Source organism: Arachis ipaensis, chromosome B7, assembly GCF_059453495.1.
Source record: "Arachis ipaensis isolate K30076 ecotype BB chromosome B7, ASM5945349v1, whole genome shotgun sequence".
NCBI classification, from domain to species: domain Eukaryota; kingdom Viridiplantae; phylum Streptophyta; class Magnoliopsida; order Fabales; family Fabaceae; genus Arachis; species Arachis ipaensis.
This window is the reverse complement of record NC_142442.1, coordinates 47,015,080-47,031,906: the sequence shown is the minus strand read 5'-3', so window position 1 is coordinate 47,031,906 and position 16,827 is coordinate 47,015,080. Positions and strand designations below refer to the sequence as shown.

The window sequence follows — 16,827 nt, the reverse complement described above, 5'->3', positions numbered from 1 at the left end:
CTATGCACTTATCTAAAATTCTCACCAATGATTTACATAAGTATTTCTATCCTTATTATATTATCTATTTTCGAAAACTTCATAACTATTTTATATCCGCCTGACTGAGATTTACAAGGTGACCATAGCTTGCTTCATACCAACAATCTCCGTGGGATCGACCCTTACTCACGTAAGGTTTATTACTTGGACGACCCAGTGCACTTGCTGGTTAGTTGTATCGAAGTTGTGACAAATTATGAATTGAGATTAGAGCACCAAGCCTTTGGAGCCATTACTAGAGATCACAATTTCGTGCACCAGTTGTCTTCTCAAGGAACTGCAGGGAAGTATGTTCTTATTATTGGTTATAAAGATTATAAATTGGGGTTTTGAGGATGAGGAACAAGTAATTTAAATGGCAAGTAAAATAAATAAATAACTGTAAAATAAACTTTTGGCAAGGTATGAGAAATTGGAAGTCGTATCCTAGTTATCCTTATCAATGATGATGAAAATTGAATCTTAATTCCACTTAGTTAACCTTTACTTAAAGCAAAGGAAGGTCAAGCGACTAATTAGTTTGATCTTCAGATCCTAGTTACTTCCTAAGAAAAGATTGGGATTATTGAAGTTCAATTCAATTAGCAAAGGTAACAATTATCAATCATGTTGAGTTTGATAACTCCTGAGTTACTGATTTCTTAACCAAGACCAAAAGGGAAAAAGTAGATCTAATCGAATAAAAATGTCTTCAGATTGGAAGCAACAGTAACATAAATAAAAGAGAGCAATAATAAACTGAAATACCTCAAATAACATTAATTAAAAGAATCATCTGTAACATAGAAAAGTTCATAAGTCAAATTGAGAAAATAATTAATTAAAAAGAAAGTTGAACCTGATAAAAAGGGGAAATCATGAAAGCAAGAAAAAATCCTAAATCCTAATCCTAAGAGATAGAGGAGAGAACCTCTCCCTAAAAAATACATCTAAATCATGAATAGTGAATAATTGGAGACTCTCTTCGAATGGATGCATTCCCCCACTTCATAACCTCTGATCTGTGTCTTCTGGACTTGGATTTGGGCCAAAAAGGGCTTCAGAAATCGCTAGGAGCATTTTTTGTAATTTCTGGTATGTGGCCTCTGTCACGCGGTCGCGTCATCTAGAGTTTTCCTTATCACGCGGTCGCTTCAGTCATGCGTCCGCGTCATATGCGTTTCGCTTAAGGCGCGCGATCGCATCAATCACGCGGTCGCGTCACTGCCATTTCGCGCTAGCATGTGGCTGCGTCGTCCATGCGATCGTGTCACTGCCAGTTTCTCCAAAAACTCCGTTTTGTACTTTCCTTCCATTTTTGTATGTTTCCTTTCCATCCTTTAAGTCATTCCTGCCTTAGAAGATCTAAAACTACTCAACACACGAATCACGGCATCGAATGGAAATAAAGGGTAATTAAAATAATTATTTTTAAAGCATAGGAAACATGTTTTTTCACATACATCACATAATAAGGGAGGGAAAGTAAAACCATACAATTTTCATGGATAAGTGAGTGAAGGATTGAATAAATCACTTAATTTGAGCACAAAATATATCATAAAATATGGGTTTATCATTAGGTACCGATCTAATTTCCCTTCTCTTACCAGTTTTTCTATGACATTTTTTAAGTCGAAGCATTCGTTGGTGGAATGTCCATGGATTCGATGGTATTCGCAATATTCAGTCCTATTTCCTCCTCCATTTTTTCTTTTAAGTGGTTGAGCTGGGGGTATTTTTCAGTATGGCATACTTCTCTGTAGATATCCACAAGGGACACCCGAAGAGGGGTGTAATTGTGGTATTTTTTGATCTTTTTCTCATGTTGATCTTCTTTCTTTTTGGACTCTTTATCCTTATCTCGGGAGGAGTAGGAGAATCTGGATTTTGAGGTCTCTCCTAGTCGAGAGTTTTCCTCCATGTTGATGTACTTCTCTGCTCGTTCTTGCACTTCGTTCAGAGATGTGGGATTTTTTTTCGATATAGATTGGCTAAAAGGTCCCTCTCGCAAGCCATTGATGAGACCTATAACGGCGGCCTCTGTTGGTAGACTTTGTATATCCAGACATGTCTTGTTGAATCTTTCCATGTAGCTGCGGAGACTTTCCCGATCTCCTTGCTTGATTCCTAATAGACTTGGGGCGTGCTTAGCTTTGTCTTTTTGGATGGAGAATCTGGCCAGAAACTTCTTGGCTAAGTCGTCGAAGCTTGAGATGGACCTAGGGGGTAGATTGTCGAACCATTTAATTGCTGTCTTTGTTAAAGTAGTCGGGAAGGCTTTGCAGCGAACTGCATCTGAGGCGTCGGTGAGGTACATTCTACTTCTGAAATTACTGAGATGATGGTCGGGATCTGCTGTGCCATCGTATAAAGTCATGTCGAGAAGTTTGAAGTCCTTTGGGATTTTGGTCCTCATGATCTCCTTGGTGAATGGGTCTTGGTCCTTACGGGAGTCGTCTTTGTGACCGGATCGAGTACTTTTGGCCTTGAGATCTGCTTCGAGTTTTAGGAGTTTGTCCTCTAACTCGCGGCGTCGCCTAACTTCCCTTCGTAGGTCTCTCTCAGCTTCTCGTTGATGCTCCACTTCTTTTTCGATTTGTTTTAGGCACTTTTGAAGTGCCTCCATGGCTTCCGTGTTCGGCGAATTCTTGTCTTTGCTAGGTTAAGGAGTGTCTTTTGGTGTAGTATCCGCGTTTTTGTGCGGCGTCCTATCTTCTAGATCAGAGTCGTGGTCGTTGTCAAGGTTGTCCGCTATGGTGATGGGATGACTTCCTCGATCCCCGGCAACGGCGCCAATGTTCCGAGGGTTACCTGAAACTGTAGGTCGATCTCGGACGAGATCTTCTGTGCTATCGCGCCCAACTTGTTGGACTGATAATGTTGCTGATCCTTTGTCACCGAAGGGTGGTGGTACCTGCAAGGGACTCCGATGCATAAGTTAGCAAGGGTATTAAGCAGGTTTTTAGTAGAATTAGAGTATGAGTTATACCTGGGTGCTCCAGTGTATTTATAATGGTGTGGAGTGACCCTTCTAAGGATAAGATAGTTATCTTATCCTATCTTATCTTTGGGTGAGGTCATCTTATCTTCAAGGGAACCGCCTTTATCTTTCTAGGCTTTGGTTGCCTTTAGATTTCGGCTGTGTTCCTTCGTTTGGGCCTTCTTGGGCCTCTGTAGTGATTTAGCCGAGCTCTTGAAGAGGTTGGATAGTCTGACCTGAAGAGGTCGGTCGACTTGTCGTTAAAACATCCCGGGCCGGACAGCTCGACCCAGGGTATGAACATTTTCCTTTTAGACCTAGATCTTATTCCTCCTATGCTTTAGTTTTCCTTTTGCTTTTATTTGTTCTAGTACTTTACTTCTCTTGTTGTTTCTTTTATTTTGTCAATTTTAGTTTATGAACTCTTATGTTGATTTCCATTTCCTTTTTAATGCAATTTATGATTTCCTTGTCTTCTTACATTTGCTTTAGTTTTCTATTGTTGATTTCTTGCCTTTGTAGTTATAGCTTCTTTTAATTCTTGCAATTTATGATGTTTACCCTTATTGCCTTCTATGTGTTTGATAAAATGTTTCTTTTAGTCATGAGTTAGATTTTTCTCCTCTTGGCTTGAGTTGAGTAATAGGAGACTCTTGAGTTATCAAACTCTTTTGTTGATTGATAATTGGAAGTTGCTAGTTGACTTGAATGTCACTAAAGCTAGTCTTTCACTATGATTTGACTAGGACTTGTGGACTCAAGTTGGTTGTATCCACTTGACTTTCCTTCATAGTTAGAGGTTAACTAAGTGGCAGCAATGGACAATTATTGTCACAATGGACAATTATTGTCACACTTGACTTTCCACTTGACTTTCTTTTGCTATTTACATTTCTTGTTCATTATTACAAAAAAACCCCAAAGCATTCCTTCCTAGCCAATAGCAAGAACACTTCCCTGCAATTCCTTGAGAGACGACCGATGTTTAAATACTTCGGTTATTTTTATTGGGGTTTGTACTAGTGACAAACAAATTTTTGATTGAGGATTGTTTGATGGTTTAGAACTATACTTGCAACGAGATTTCAATTTGTGAAATTCTATACTATCCAAACAATTTCCGCTCATCAAAATGGCGCCGTTGACGAGGAGAAGTCCTATCCTCATTATCATCATCAATTGTGACAAGATTTGTTCATTGATCCACTTAGTTAACCTCTAACTATGAAGGAAAGTCATCTGGATATTGTTCATACCCTAGGTCGAGCTGTCCGACCCGGGATGTTTAACGACAAGTCGACCGACCTCTTCAGATCAGGACTATCTGACCTTCTCTCCAAGAGCTCGGCCAAATCACTACAGAGGCCCAAGAGGGCCCAAACAGAGGAACACGACCCAAATCCAAAGGCAGCCCAAGCCTAGAGAGATAAGGGCGGTTCCCTTGAAGATAAGATGACTTTACTCAAAGATAAGATAAGATAAGATAACTATCTTATCTCCAGAAAGGTCACTCCACACCATTATAAATACACTGGAGCACCCAGGTATAACTCATACTCTAATTCTACTAAAAACCTGCTTAATACCCTTGCTAACTTAAGCATCGGAGTCCCTTGCAGGTACCACCACCCTCTGGTGACAAAGGATCAACAGCTGAGCCAGTCCAACAAGCCAGACACGTCATCTCCGACCACCACAGCAAATCTCATCTGAGATCGACCTTCAGTTTCAGGTAACCCTCGGAACACTGGCGCCGTTGCCGGGGAACCTGGAAGTCATCCCATCATCATGGCGGACAAGCTTGACAACGACCACAACTCTGATTTGGAGAACAGAACGCCACATAAGAACACGGAGGTCACACTAGACGATACTTCTCAACCTAACAAAGACAAGAATTCGCCAAACATGGGAGCCATGGAGGCACTTCAGGATCGCCTAAAACAACTCGAAAAAGAGGTCGAGTATCAACGGGAAGCCGAGAGAGACCTACGAAGGGAAGCTAGGCGACGTCGCGAACTAGAGGACAAGCTCCTAAAGATCGAAGCTGATCTCAAAGCTAAAAATATCAGATCCAGCCACGAAGATAGCTCCCGCAAAGACCAAGACCCGTTCACCAAGGAGATTATAAAGGCAAAAATCCCAAAAGACTTCAAACTTCCTGACATGACTCTATACGATGGCACGACAGACCCCGGCCATCATCTTAGCAACTTCTGAAGTAGAATGTATCTCACTGACGCCTTAGACGCAACTCAGTGCAAAGCCTTCCCCACTACTCTGACAAAGACGACAATTAAGTGGTTCAACAACCTGCCCCCAGGTCCATCTCAAGCTTTGACGACCTGGCCAAAAAATTCCTAGCCAGATTCTCCATCCAGAAGGATAAAACTAAACATGCCCCAAGTCTACTAGGGATCAAGCAAAGAGATCGGGAAAGCCTTCACAATTACATGGAAAGATTCAACAAGGCATGTTTGGATATACAAAATTTACCAACAGAAGCAGCCATTATGGGCCTCATCAATGGCTTACGTGAGGGACCCTTTAGTCACTCCATATCGAAAAACATCCCACATCTCTAAATAAAGTCTAAGAACGAGCAGAAAAGTACATCAACATGGAGGAAAACTCCCGATTAGGAGAGACCTCAAAATTCGGATTCGCCTATAAAGATAAAGAGACCAAGAAAAAAGGAGATCAACAGGGGGAGAAGATAAAAAATACCACAATTACACCCCTCTTCGGGTGTCTCTTGTGGATATCTATAGAGAAGTATGCCACACTGAAAAGATACCCCCACCCCGTCCCCTCAAAAGCAAGAAAAGAGGAGGAAATCGGACAGAATACTGTGAATATCATCGAATCTATGGACATCCCACCAACGAGTGCTTCGATTTGAAGAACATTATAGAAAAATTGGTAAGAGAGTGGAGGCTAGATCGGTACCTAGCTAACAAAGCAGATGAGCCAAGAAAAAGAAGAAGGGACGAGGAGGTCCGACTAACTGAACTACCACCTCATACCCCGGAGAGACATGTCCACATGATACATGGAGGATTTGCAGGAGGAGGGGTCTCCAAATCATCTCGCAAAAGACATCTAAAAGAGATATATCATGTCGAAGGAGGAGAAGGAGCACCCGAACTCGCCACTATCACATTCACTAAAGAAGACGTAGCTGGCAACATCTCAGGGCATGGCGACCCCATGGTCATCACTATCATATTAGCCAATGCTAATCTCCACCGCACATTGGTGAACCAGGGAAGCTCGGTAGACATTCTATTCAAAACGGCCTTCGACAAGCTCGGCCTAGATGAAAAAGAGCTCAAAGCATATCCAAATAGCTTATTCGGGCTGGGAGACACTCCAATCCAACCACTTGGATACATCTCCTTGCACACCACCTTTGGAAAAGGAAATCGGTCAAGGACACTCAGCATAGACTACATAGTGGTCGACGTAGGTATAGCCTACAATGCCTTGATAGGTCGGACCACGCTAAATCAGCTCGGTGCGGTAGTCTCAACTCCACATCTATGCATAAAGTTCCCAACCATAGAAGGAATCGCAACAGTAAGAGCAGACTAGAAGGCAGCGCGCCGCTGCTATAACGAAAGTCTGAACCTCAGAGGCAAAGGAGAAGAAATCACACCATTGAGCTTGGGAGAGTTCGAGGACGGGAAAAACTTCATCCACAACCTAAAGGCGAAACAGAAAAAGTTCAAATCGGAGATACTCTAGATAAAACAACCAATATTGGCACAATCCTAAAAGGGGACAAAAGGGAGTCCCTCATACAGTTCTTGCGAAACAATGTCGATCTCTTTGCATGGAAGGTCGCAGACATGCCAGGCATAGACCCTGAGTTAATGTGCCACAAGCTGGCAGTTTACCCCGGATCTCGGCCAGTACAGCAGAGACGTAGAAAGCTCGGACCAGAATGATCCAAAGCTGTGGAAGAGTAGGTACAAGCTCTACTGGAGGCAGGATTCATAAGGGAAGTCAAATACACGCTATGGCTAGCTAATGTCATCTTGGTGAAAAAATCAAATGGAAAATGGCGGATGTGCACCGACTACACTGATCTTAACAAAGCCTGCTCAAAAGATCCTTACCCACTCCCAACTATCGACGCCCTGGTGGATGCCTCCTCCGGATACAAATACCTCTCGTTTATGGATGCCTACTCGGGATACAATCAAATCCCAATCTATCCTCCTGACCAAGAAAAAACCTCATTCTTAACTCTGAAAGAAAACTACTGCTATATAGTCATGCCATTTGGACTCAAAAACGCAGGAGAGACTTATCAAAGATTAATCAATAAAGTCTTCACAGACCACATCGAAAAAGTCATGGAAGTTTATGTGGACGAGGTTCGAATGGACAACGGAGTGCGAGCAGGCCTTCCAAGACTTCAAAAGGTTCTTGGGACAACCACCTATTCTAACTCGACCATAGGAAGGAGAACCACTTGTACTGTACCTTGCAGTAGGAAACAGGGCAGTAGCCTCAGTACTGGTCCGAGACGACAACAACGGACAACAACCTATATACTTCATTAGCATAGCGCTGCAAGGGTCCGAACTAAACTACCAAAAAATAGAAAAGTTTGCCTATGCTCTCATACTAACATCTCGATAACTTCGCCCGTATTTTCAAGCCTACATCATCAGGGTTTGGACCAATCAGCCCATAAAGGCATCTTACAGAAAACATACTTAGCAGGAAGAATCTTCCAATGGGCAGTCGAGTTGTCCGAATTCGACCTTTAATATGAAGCTCGGACAGCCATTAAATCACAGTATCTGGCTGACTTCCTTGCTGAGTTTACGGACACCCTGGAAATCCCTACAAAATGGAATCTATACGTAGACGGTTCTTCAAACAAAACGGGAAGTGGCGCAGGCGTGATACTAGAGAGCGATCAGGGAACCCAAATTGAACTTTTCCTCAAATTCGGGTTCCCCGCTTCAAACAATCAAGCCGAATATGAAGCACTACTAGCTGGTTTGAAGCTGGCTAAGGAGTTGGAGCTCAAAAGCTTACCATCTTCAGCGACTCATAAGTAGTCACCTCACAAATAGCATGGAGCTACCAAGCCAAGGATCCCACCATGAAAAAGTACTTGGACAAAACCAGGGCACAGCTCAGACAACTCGGGAATATGAGGTCCATCACATACCTCGGGAACAGAATGCTCAAGCTGATGTACTCTGATAAACCCATATTTCATGAGTTATTTTGTGCTTAGTTTGAGTGATTTATTTAATCCTTCACCCACTTATTCATATTAATTGCATGGTTTTACTTTCCCTTCCTTATTATGTGATGTATGTGAAAAACATGTTTCCTAAGCTTTAAAATTAATTATTTTAATTACCTTTACTTCCATTCGATGCTGTGATTAGTGTGTTGAGTAGTTTCAGATTTTCTAAAGGCAGAATGACTTGAAGGATGAAAAAGGAAACGTACAAAAATGGAAGGAAAGTGCGAAACGGAGTTTTGAAGAATCTGGCATCCACGCTATCGCATGGACGACGCGATCGCGTGCCAGGAGCGAAGAAGCAGCGACGCGGCCGCATGACTGACGCAGCCGCGCGACTTGAGCATAGTGCATTCGACGCGGACGCGTGACTGACGCGACCGCGCCACAAGGAAAACTTCAGATGACGCGACCGCGTGACCCACGCGGACGCGTGACAAAGGCCACGCACCAGAAATTACAGAATACGCCCCCAACGATTTCTGAAGCCCTTTTGGCCCAGATCCAAGTACAGAAAACACAGATTGGAGGTTATAAAGTGGAGGAATGCATCCATTCAAAGGAGAGCTCGCATTTTTACTACTTTCCATGATTTAGATTTAGTTTGAGAGAGGTTCTCTCCTCTCTCTCTCTTAGGATTAGGATTTAGGACTTCTCTTAGTTTTTAAGAGTAACTCTCGATCCAGGTTTTATGTTTCTTGTTTTAAGCTTCCTTTTCACTCTTATTTATTTATTCCAGCACCTGAGTTGATTATTTACTTTTATAATTTAATTTATGAATTATTCCATGTTACAGATTGTTATTTGAATTAATGATATTTAAGGTATTCCAGTTTATGATTGCTTTCTCTTTAATTTGTGTTACCATTGCTTTCCATCTAAGGACATTTTTTTATTCCAGCAATTTTACTTTTTCCCCTTTTGGTCTTGGTTAAGAAATCAACAACTCAACATTATCAACTCAACATAACTGATAATCGCTATCTTGCTAATTGAACTGAAATTCAATAATCCCAACTTTTTCTTAGGAAATAAATAGGATTCGAAGGTCAAACTAATTAGTCCCTTGACTTTCCTTTGCTCTAGTAAAGGTTAACTAAGTGGAATTTAGATTAAACTTTCATTATTGTTGAGAGAGATAACTAAGTTAGACTTCCAATTTCTCTTACCTTGCCAGAAGTTTGTTTTACAGTATTTATTTATTTTAATTGCCATCTACTTTACTTGTCATTTAAATCACTTGCTTCTCACCTTCTAAACCCCGATTACAACCTTTATAGCCAATAATAAGAACATACTTCCTTGCAGTTCCTTGAGAAGATGACCCGAGGTTTAAATACTCGGTTAACAATTTTTAAAGGGGTTTGTTACTTGTGACACCCAAAACATTTGTACGAAGGGATTTTTGTTGGTTTAGAAACTATATCTACAACGCAACTGTTTTTATGAAATTCTTTACTGGCAAAAAAATCTTAACGTCAAAATGGTGCTGTTGTCGGGGAACTGCTAACGTGTGCCTTATTATTGGTTATTGTAAATATTTTTCTTTTGCTTGTTTATTTATTTTTGTTTTTCCTTTTTATCTTTATTTGCTACCATGAACTCTCACCCCTCTCGCTTTGAGTTTGGTTCTAACTTTGTTGAAGGAAATAGAAGTTACAGCAGGAATATACATCAAGGTCAGACCAATCAAGGATGGATGCAGCCAAGAGGATCTAATCAACCCTTTAGGCAGCAACACCCTCCGAGATATCCTGGACAAAGGCCATTCTACCATGCACACCCAGCTGAAAGATATGGTGGACAACCTTGCAACTACCAACAAGCCCCACCCCGTGCATATAAACCATCCTTTCAACATAACCTCGAACCACCACACTCACAAGCTTCTCTTTACCATTCGCCACCATATGATCCTTTCTTACCCCAGTACCAATCCAATCACTCCCAATCACCACCACTTTCCTATGTATCATGTCCAAGTCCGGCAACCCGAGAAGCAGAGGTTCGCCTAAAGGAAACAGTAAATAAATTTCAAACAACCATTCGACAACTGGAGCAAACAATAATTCAATGGGTTTCTAGGCACTCAAATACACAAGGATCAGCCATAGCCCCATGTGAACAGTCTAACGAAGAGCGTAGCATGAAGGAGATACCAGAAACTCCAGTGGACAAGACAGAGAATGAATTCGTACTAGAACAAGTAGAAGAAGCTGTCATTGTTCAAGAAGAAGAGTTGGTTGAAGATCTAGGAGATGCTGAACCTCCATGGGAATCCAGAACTGAGAAGTACTCCGTCAAGGACGCTACAGTTGATGCTAAGGAGGATATTGTACAATCTCCAAGGCAAGTTATTTATGAAGAATCAGACGGAATAACCCAGGACACAAATTCCCTTGATGATGATGTCACAAGTCTGGCTCTCTTAGTAATGAACTTGCATCCGCAAATGAATTCTCTGAGATCGAAGAATCTTCCCCAAGTGAATATGAAGACAATGCAGAGGTAGATTTCTCTCAACCTCCAATCTATGACTCAAGTGATGAGGAAGACATAGAAGACTTTGACCAGGACACATATACAATTGTAGAGCCTTGCAAGGAAGTGGAGAAATTCACAGAAGAGCACAAGGGAGTCGAACTTACAGAACCACCAGAAACACCTATCCCAAGGCCATTACCACCTAATACAAGCTTCAAGTGGGTACAATCCTTAACCTATAACTTTACTTATTCACTTGAATATGGTTTGCTTGAAACAGATGGTCAGCTTAGAGCTCTTTGCGGCTTTAAGAGTAAGAGGGAAATGGCTCATACTCAGAGCTGGTGCACAAAGTTCAATAAGGTTCCACGCTTCACCTCAAAGTACACGGATTGGTATCATGCTCAATTGCATGGATCACGGAGAACGTTTGGTCACCATGGTGAGATTCTACTCTTTAAACCGCCCGGATGGAGACATGTAGATCAAGACGGAGGCAGATTTAAAAGCAAAGTTTGGGATCCTGGAGTTTATTCTGACGTTTGTCACCCCAGGAGCCTAACAATCTGTTTGAAGCTGCTCAGAAACTTTACATGCCTAGTATGGGACCCCGGAGGCTATTGGCATTCCAAGCACTGGTGGAGATTTTTGGACGAATTTATACATAAGCCGCCATAGCAGGAAGCTCCTCCAATGTCCAACTTAAGGACTTTAACTAAAAGTGCTAGGTGGGAGACAACCCACCATGGTATGGTCGCTTCTTTTTCAGATTAATTCTTGTTAATTGCTTTCATTTTTATTTTCTTTTCATTTTACTTTATTGAACCTGGAATCATGCATAGCATTCATGTTAATCATTGCATTCTGCATTTATCATTCAGTTAAAAAAAAAGGGGATGCACGACGTGATCGCATGCCCACGCGATCGTGTCATATTGCGAAAACACTATCCACGCGGCCGCGTGACCTGGAGAACGGCGTAAAAATCCAACGTCCAGAAAGTTAGGCTAGAATCGTGCGGCCCTTGTGTGTTTTGCACAAATTGGCCACGCGATCGCATGCCCCATGCGATCGCGTCACATGCACAAAATCAATCACACGCGACTGCGTGAGCGACGCGATCGCGTCGCATGGATCCCACAACACCCTCGAAGGAGACAGAGAGTTGCGCTGAAACGATGCTGGAGTCGTCCGTTTAGCACAATTTCCAGCAACGCGATCGCGCTACCCACGCGATCGCGTCATCCCCTCTTCCACCCCTATCATGCGATCGCGCGCCCCACGCGATCGCGTCACTCCCATTTTCACCCCAACCACGCGACCGCGTGGATTCAAAAATATAACACCCCCTGTCACGCAAAACCCTACATTCGCGCAGCCCCCCCAATTCTTCTTCTCCCTCTCTTCTTCCCCAACCCTCAACCACCACCACCCAGCCACCACCGCACCACCACCCAGACGCCGCCGCCACCTACCCGCCTTCCTCCCTCCCCTTCTTCCTTCCTCTTTCTTCCTCTCTTCCCTCCCCCTCCGCCACTGCCCCCCTCCGCGAACCACCACCCACCGCCGCCATCCGTACCCGCCGCTCCCACCACCACCGGCAACCCCCAACCCCCTCCCCTATTTCACCCATTACCCTTCCCATCGCCCCTACCCCCTAACAGCAGCAACCGCCGCCAGCCGCCGCGCCGGACGTTACCGCCAACCACCGGACGCCACCATCACCACCACCCAACCACCTTCCTGCCTGCTCTCCTTATTCAGCCTTCCAAGTTCTGCAACACGCAATCCCTTTTATCCGTTCGTAGTTTACTCTTATTTTTCCGTTTTTGTTCATGATAGGATAGTTAGATATGCATGTTGTAGTGGATTTTAGGTTGTTAGGTAGCCTAGGATGTGGTTAGTGGCTCTAGGTCTATTTATTTGCTGTTCTTGCTTCTGTTTTATCATATTTGCAAATCTGCTGTTGCTGTAATCTTGTTGATATGCTGTATTTCTTGTATATTGCTACTCTTTACATTGAATTTTCATGTTTATATTATATATATGTACCTACAGCTCGACTTTTTAAATCATATGAACTGCCTTGTTTGTTGTTTATTTTCCGGGACAATCCAATTTTAGCCGGAATGCTGCCCAAATTTTTGTAAATTATTTTCATTCATGTTTTGGTTTGGCAATCTGAACTCTGTTGTCCTCTGCCTTAACCAAACCATTTCATGAATGCTATGGCAGACTTTCTTATCCTCTTTGATTTCCTGGTTTATAAACTGCATTTGTGATATTCTGATTCCAGTTCTTGCTTTCTTTATATCTATTTGAACCAACATCACCCTGTTTTCCTTGTTCGGTTATGAGTTATTTCTAGTCATAATTGTGAATCCTTGTTACATGGACTCTTTTATTTATGCCACTTACTTTAACCCGCATTTTACTGACTCACTAATTTTAATTTACTAACTTCTTTTAGAAATTCTAACCATACTAACCTTTTAAAATCTCCTTTATGATTTTTCACTTTCCTCTAACTTTCTAACCATGACATAATGACAATTTTTCTATTTAACTTGAATTCTGATACATTTTGGATTGTAAATTCTTCCTTTCCGAATTTTAAACTACTAAACAATCCTTAATGCACATTTACTTGACTCATTTACCTCATTCTAATTCTCCTTTGCCGCTTTAAGTTTTCTTTGTTTAATTGCCTATTTGCTTCCCTATTTTTATCCATATCCTGGTTTCCCATTTTTCAGGATGTCTGCTTCACAGAGGAAAGGAAAAGGCAAGGCTACTGGCAAGCGCAAAAGAGGAGATTTCTCCCAGTCCATCATTGACCTAATGCATGATTCCTCATGGCGGGAGAAGAACTTTACACAGTAGGAAAAAGCTGACCAGCTTCTCCCTGCAAATGATCTAATAAAATTTGTAAACCGGTACTGTGAGCTGAAATATCTGGCATTTGCAAACTCCAAGAATCTATACCTGAAGAGAACTCTGAGGATTCTAGAAGCACTCCAGCAGTACACCACTGAGCAAATCAAGCAAAGAGGCTGGTTCTTTTTGGAGAGAACACTGACAGAGGTCAATGCATCTTGGGTCTGGGAATTCTACTGCAACTACTACATCACCACCCTAGATGCAATAAACCTGAGAGGAAAGCAGATTCTGGTCACTGAGGAGGCCATAGAGGACATTCTCCAGCTCCCAGCCAAGTCTGATCAGCCTGATGGTTATTCAAAGGCAGAGGAGGACATGCGCCAGATGCAGTTTGATTGGGATGCTGTGAAGGCACGGATAGCTCTCGACCCGACTGTTCCTTGGGAGATGGGTCAGGACACCACCATACCTAGAGGGATCAAGAAGGCATACTTAAATGATGAGGCTCGGTTATGGCACCAGATCTTGAGCAATTATGTTATGCCGAGTACTCATGAGACGGAGATCCCAGCTGCTATGATCACCCTCCTATGGTGTGTGTTGGAGGGTAAGGACCTTTATCTGCCACGCTTTATTCGGCATTATATGGCCAGGGTCCACGTCCGAGGCACCCTCCCTTTTCCATATCTCGTTACACAGCTAGGCCGTCGAGCTGACGTGCCATGGGAGGATGCCGATGAGAGACCACCAGCGGCGGACTGCAGGAAGATCATCCCTCACAGCAGAAACTTCCTAGCTTTGGGCTTCAGACCACCACCCTTCACTGCTACTGATGAGACAGCCCCACCGTCTGCTGGACCCTCTTCATCAACAGCTGCCCCTGCTACCCCTGCTGCCACCACTGCACCTCCACCTGCCTCTGAGCCCGTATATCGCCTCGTGCACCGCCTATTCCGACAGCTTGATCAGATGGAGCACTGTAACCGGTGCCGGTATGAGAGATTGGAGCATCGTAGCCAGCGACGCTATTCGCATCTGAAGTTGATGATCCGACAGGGTGGTGACATCCACTCCGAGCCTGACACACCATCAGAGCCATCAGAGGAGGAGGAGGATGAGCCCGAGGAGGAGACTCACTTCCAGGAGGAGACCCATCCACAGGCAGGCACAAAGTAGGCTGCACCACATCAGGAGGTTATGCATTAGATCGAGGCTGCAGATCCGGAGATCCCGATCCAGTCAGCACCGCCTCTACAGCAGCCAGACGCTCAGCCCACCACCACCACAGAGCCTCCAGCTACCATCCCTACCAGTGATGACACCCCTTCACACCCGGCTTGACTGAGTATCAGGGACGATGCTTCATTTTAAGTGTGGGGAGGTCGCCATCTCTGGCGTTTTATTTTTGTGAACCACTACATCTCTTTTTCCTTTTATTTTGGATATTTTTTCTGTATTTTTCTCTTTACTGTTATTTTCTGAGTACTTATACATTGCTACTTTTATGTATTTTTACTCTATTTCTGCATTTTGTATTTTTAGTTCATAATTTTAGTTATTTAGTTTAGTTTGCAATTCTGACTTATTAGTGAATTAATTAGTATAGTTTACCCTTTTTAGCATAAGATAGCATAGTTAAATTGAAAAAGGAAGTAAGCTAGGAAATTGAACATAACAGATTTAAATCCATAAACCTTGTATATATAGCATTACATCATATAGTTAAGTTGACAACATTTCATCAAGGAGGAACATTAAAACTTTAAAGGCTACCCAAAATAATTTTTTTTATGAGAATAATGGGAATTTTTAACTAAACCTGCATAACATATATGAATGATATATGATGCTTGAGTTAGAGAACACACAGCCTGTGAGTCTTGAGCTTAATTGTCTAGTTGCATTCAAACCATAATTTCATTTCTGTGTGTTTCACTTCTTTTTATTCTGATGTTCTTTACTTTGCTTTAATCTATATGTTCACTTATAGAATATAGAATATAGATACATACCAAAAGAATGATTGAGGCCACCATTTGATTTTAGCTCATTTACCCCAAAATAACCTACCTTTCACATCACCCTTGTTAGCCCCCTTGAGCCTTTAAAATCCCTTTTATTCTATTTAGCCACACTACTAGCCTTAAGCAGAAAAACAAAATAAAATCCCAAGTTGAATCCTTGGTTAGCTTAAGATAGAAAATTATGAATAGATTAAAATATGGGAAACCTATTGGGAACATGGATGATAGAAACAAAAGGTAGAAGAGTTAAAAGAAATAAAATAAAAATTTGGGAAGCATGCTCATGTAAAATCAAAGTGATTCAATTACCTTGTGCATTAAAAAAAATTATTTTTTAGCATCTAATAAAAGGGGATACAAAAGAATTCCCCAATGCAAAATAAAAGCAATGCACATGGGATAAAAAATAAAAAATAAAAAAATAAAATAAAATTGAAACATGAACATGTAACAACAAAGTGGGATAATATGGGAAATTGGTAAAGAAGCTTGTTCTACTAAATATGTATGTTAGGTGAGATCTTAGTCTAATTAAGGATTCACTTATTAGATCACTTAGCCTTATACATATATCCTCACCTTTACCTTGGCCCCTGATAAACCCATATTTCATGAGTTATTTTGTGCTTAGTTTGAGTGATTTATTCAATCTTTCACCCACTTATTCATATTAATTGCATGGTTTTACTTTCCTTTCCTTATTATGTGATGTATGTGAAAAACATGTTTCCTAAGCTTTAAAATTAATTATTTTAATTACCTTTATTTCCATTCGATGTCGTGATTAGTGTGTTGAGTAGTTTCAGATTTTCTAAGGCAGAATGATTTAAAGGATGAAAAAGGAAACGTACAAGAATGGAAGGAAAGTGCGAAACGGAGTTTTAAAGAAACTGGCATCCACGCGATCGCATGGACGACGCGATCGCGTGCCAGAAGCAAAGAAGCAGCGACGCGGCCGCATGACTGACGCGACCGCGTGCCTTAAGCAGAACGTATATGACACGGACGCGTGACTGACGCGACCGCGTGGCAAGGAAATGCTCCGAATGACGCGACCGCGTGACCCACGCGGACGCGTGACAGAGGCCACGTATAAGAATTTACAGAATACACCCCCAGCAATTTCTGAAGCCCTTTTTGGCCCAGATCCAAGTACATAAAGC

General features: G+C 42.2%; 1 pseudogene; it reads right to left on the bottom strand.

Annotated features, from left to right (window-relative positions):
- Positions 1-6,544: 6,544 nt before the first annotated feature.
- Positions 6,545-16,827, bottom strand: part of LOC148551043 (uncharacterized) — a 36,973-nt pseudogene continuing 26,690 nt past the window's right edge.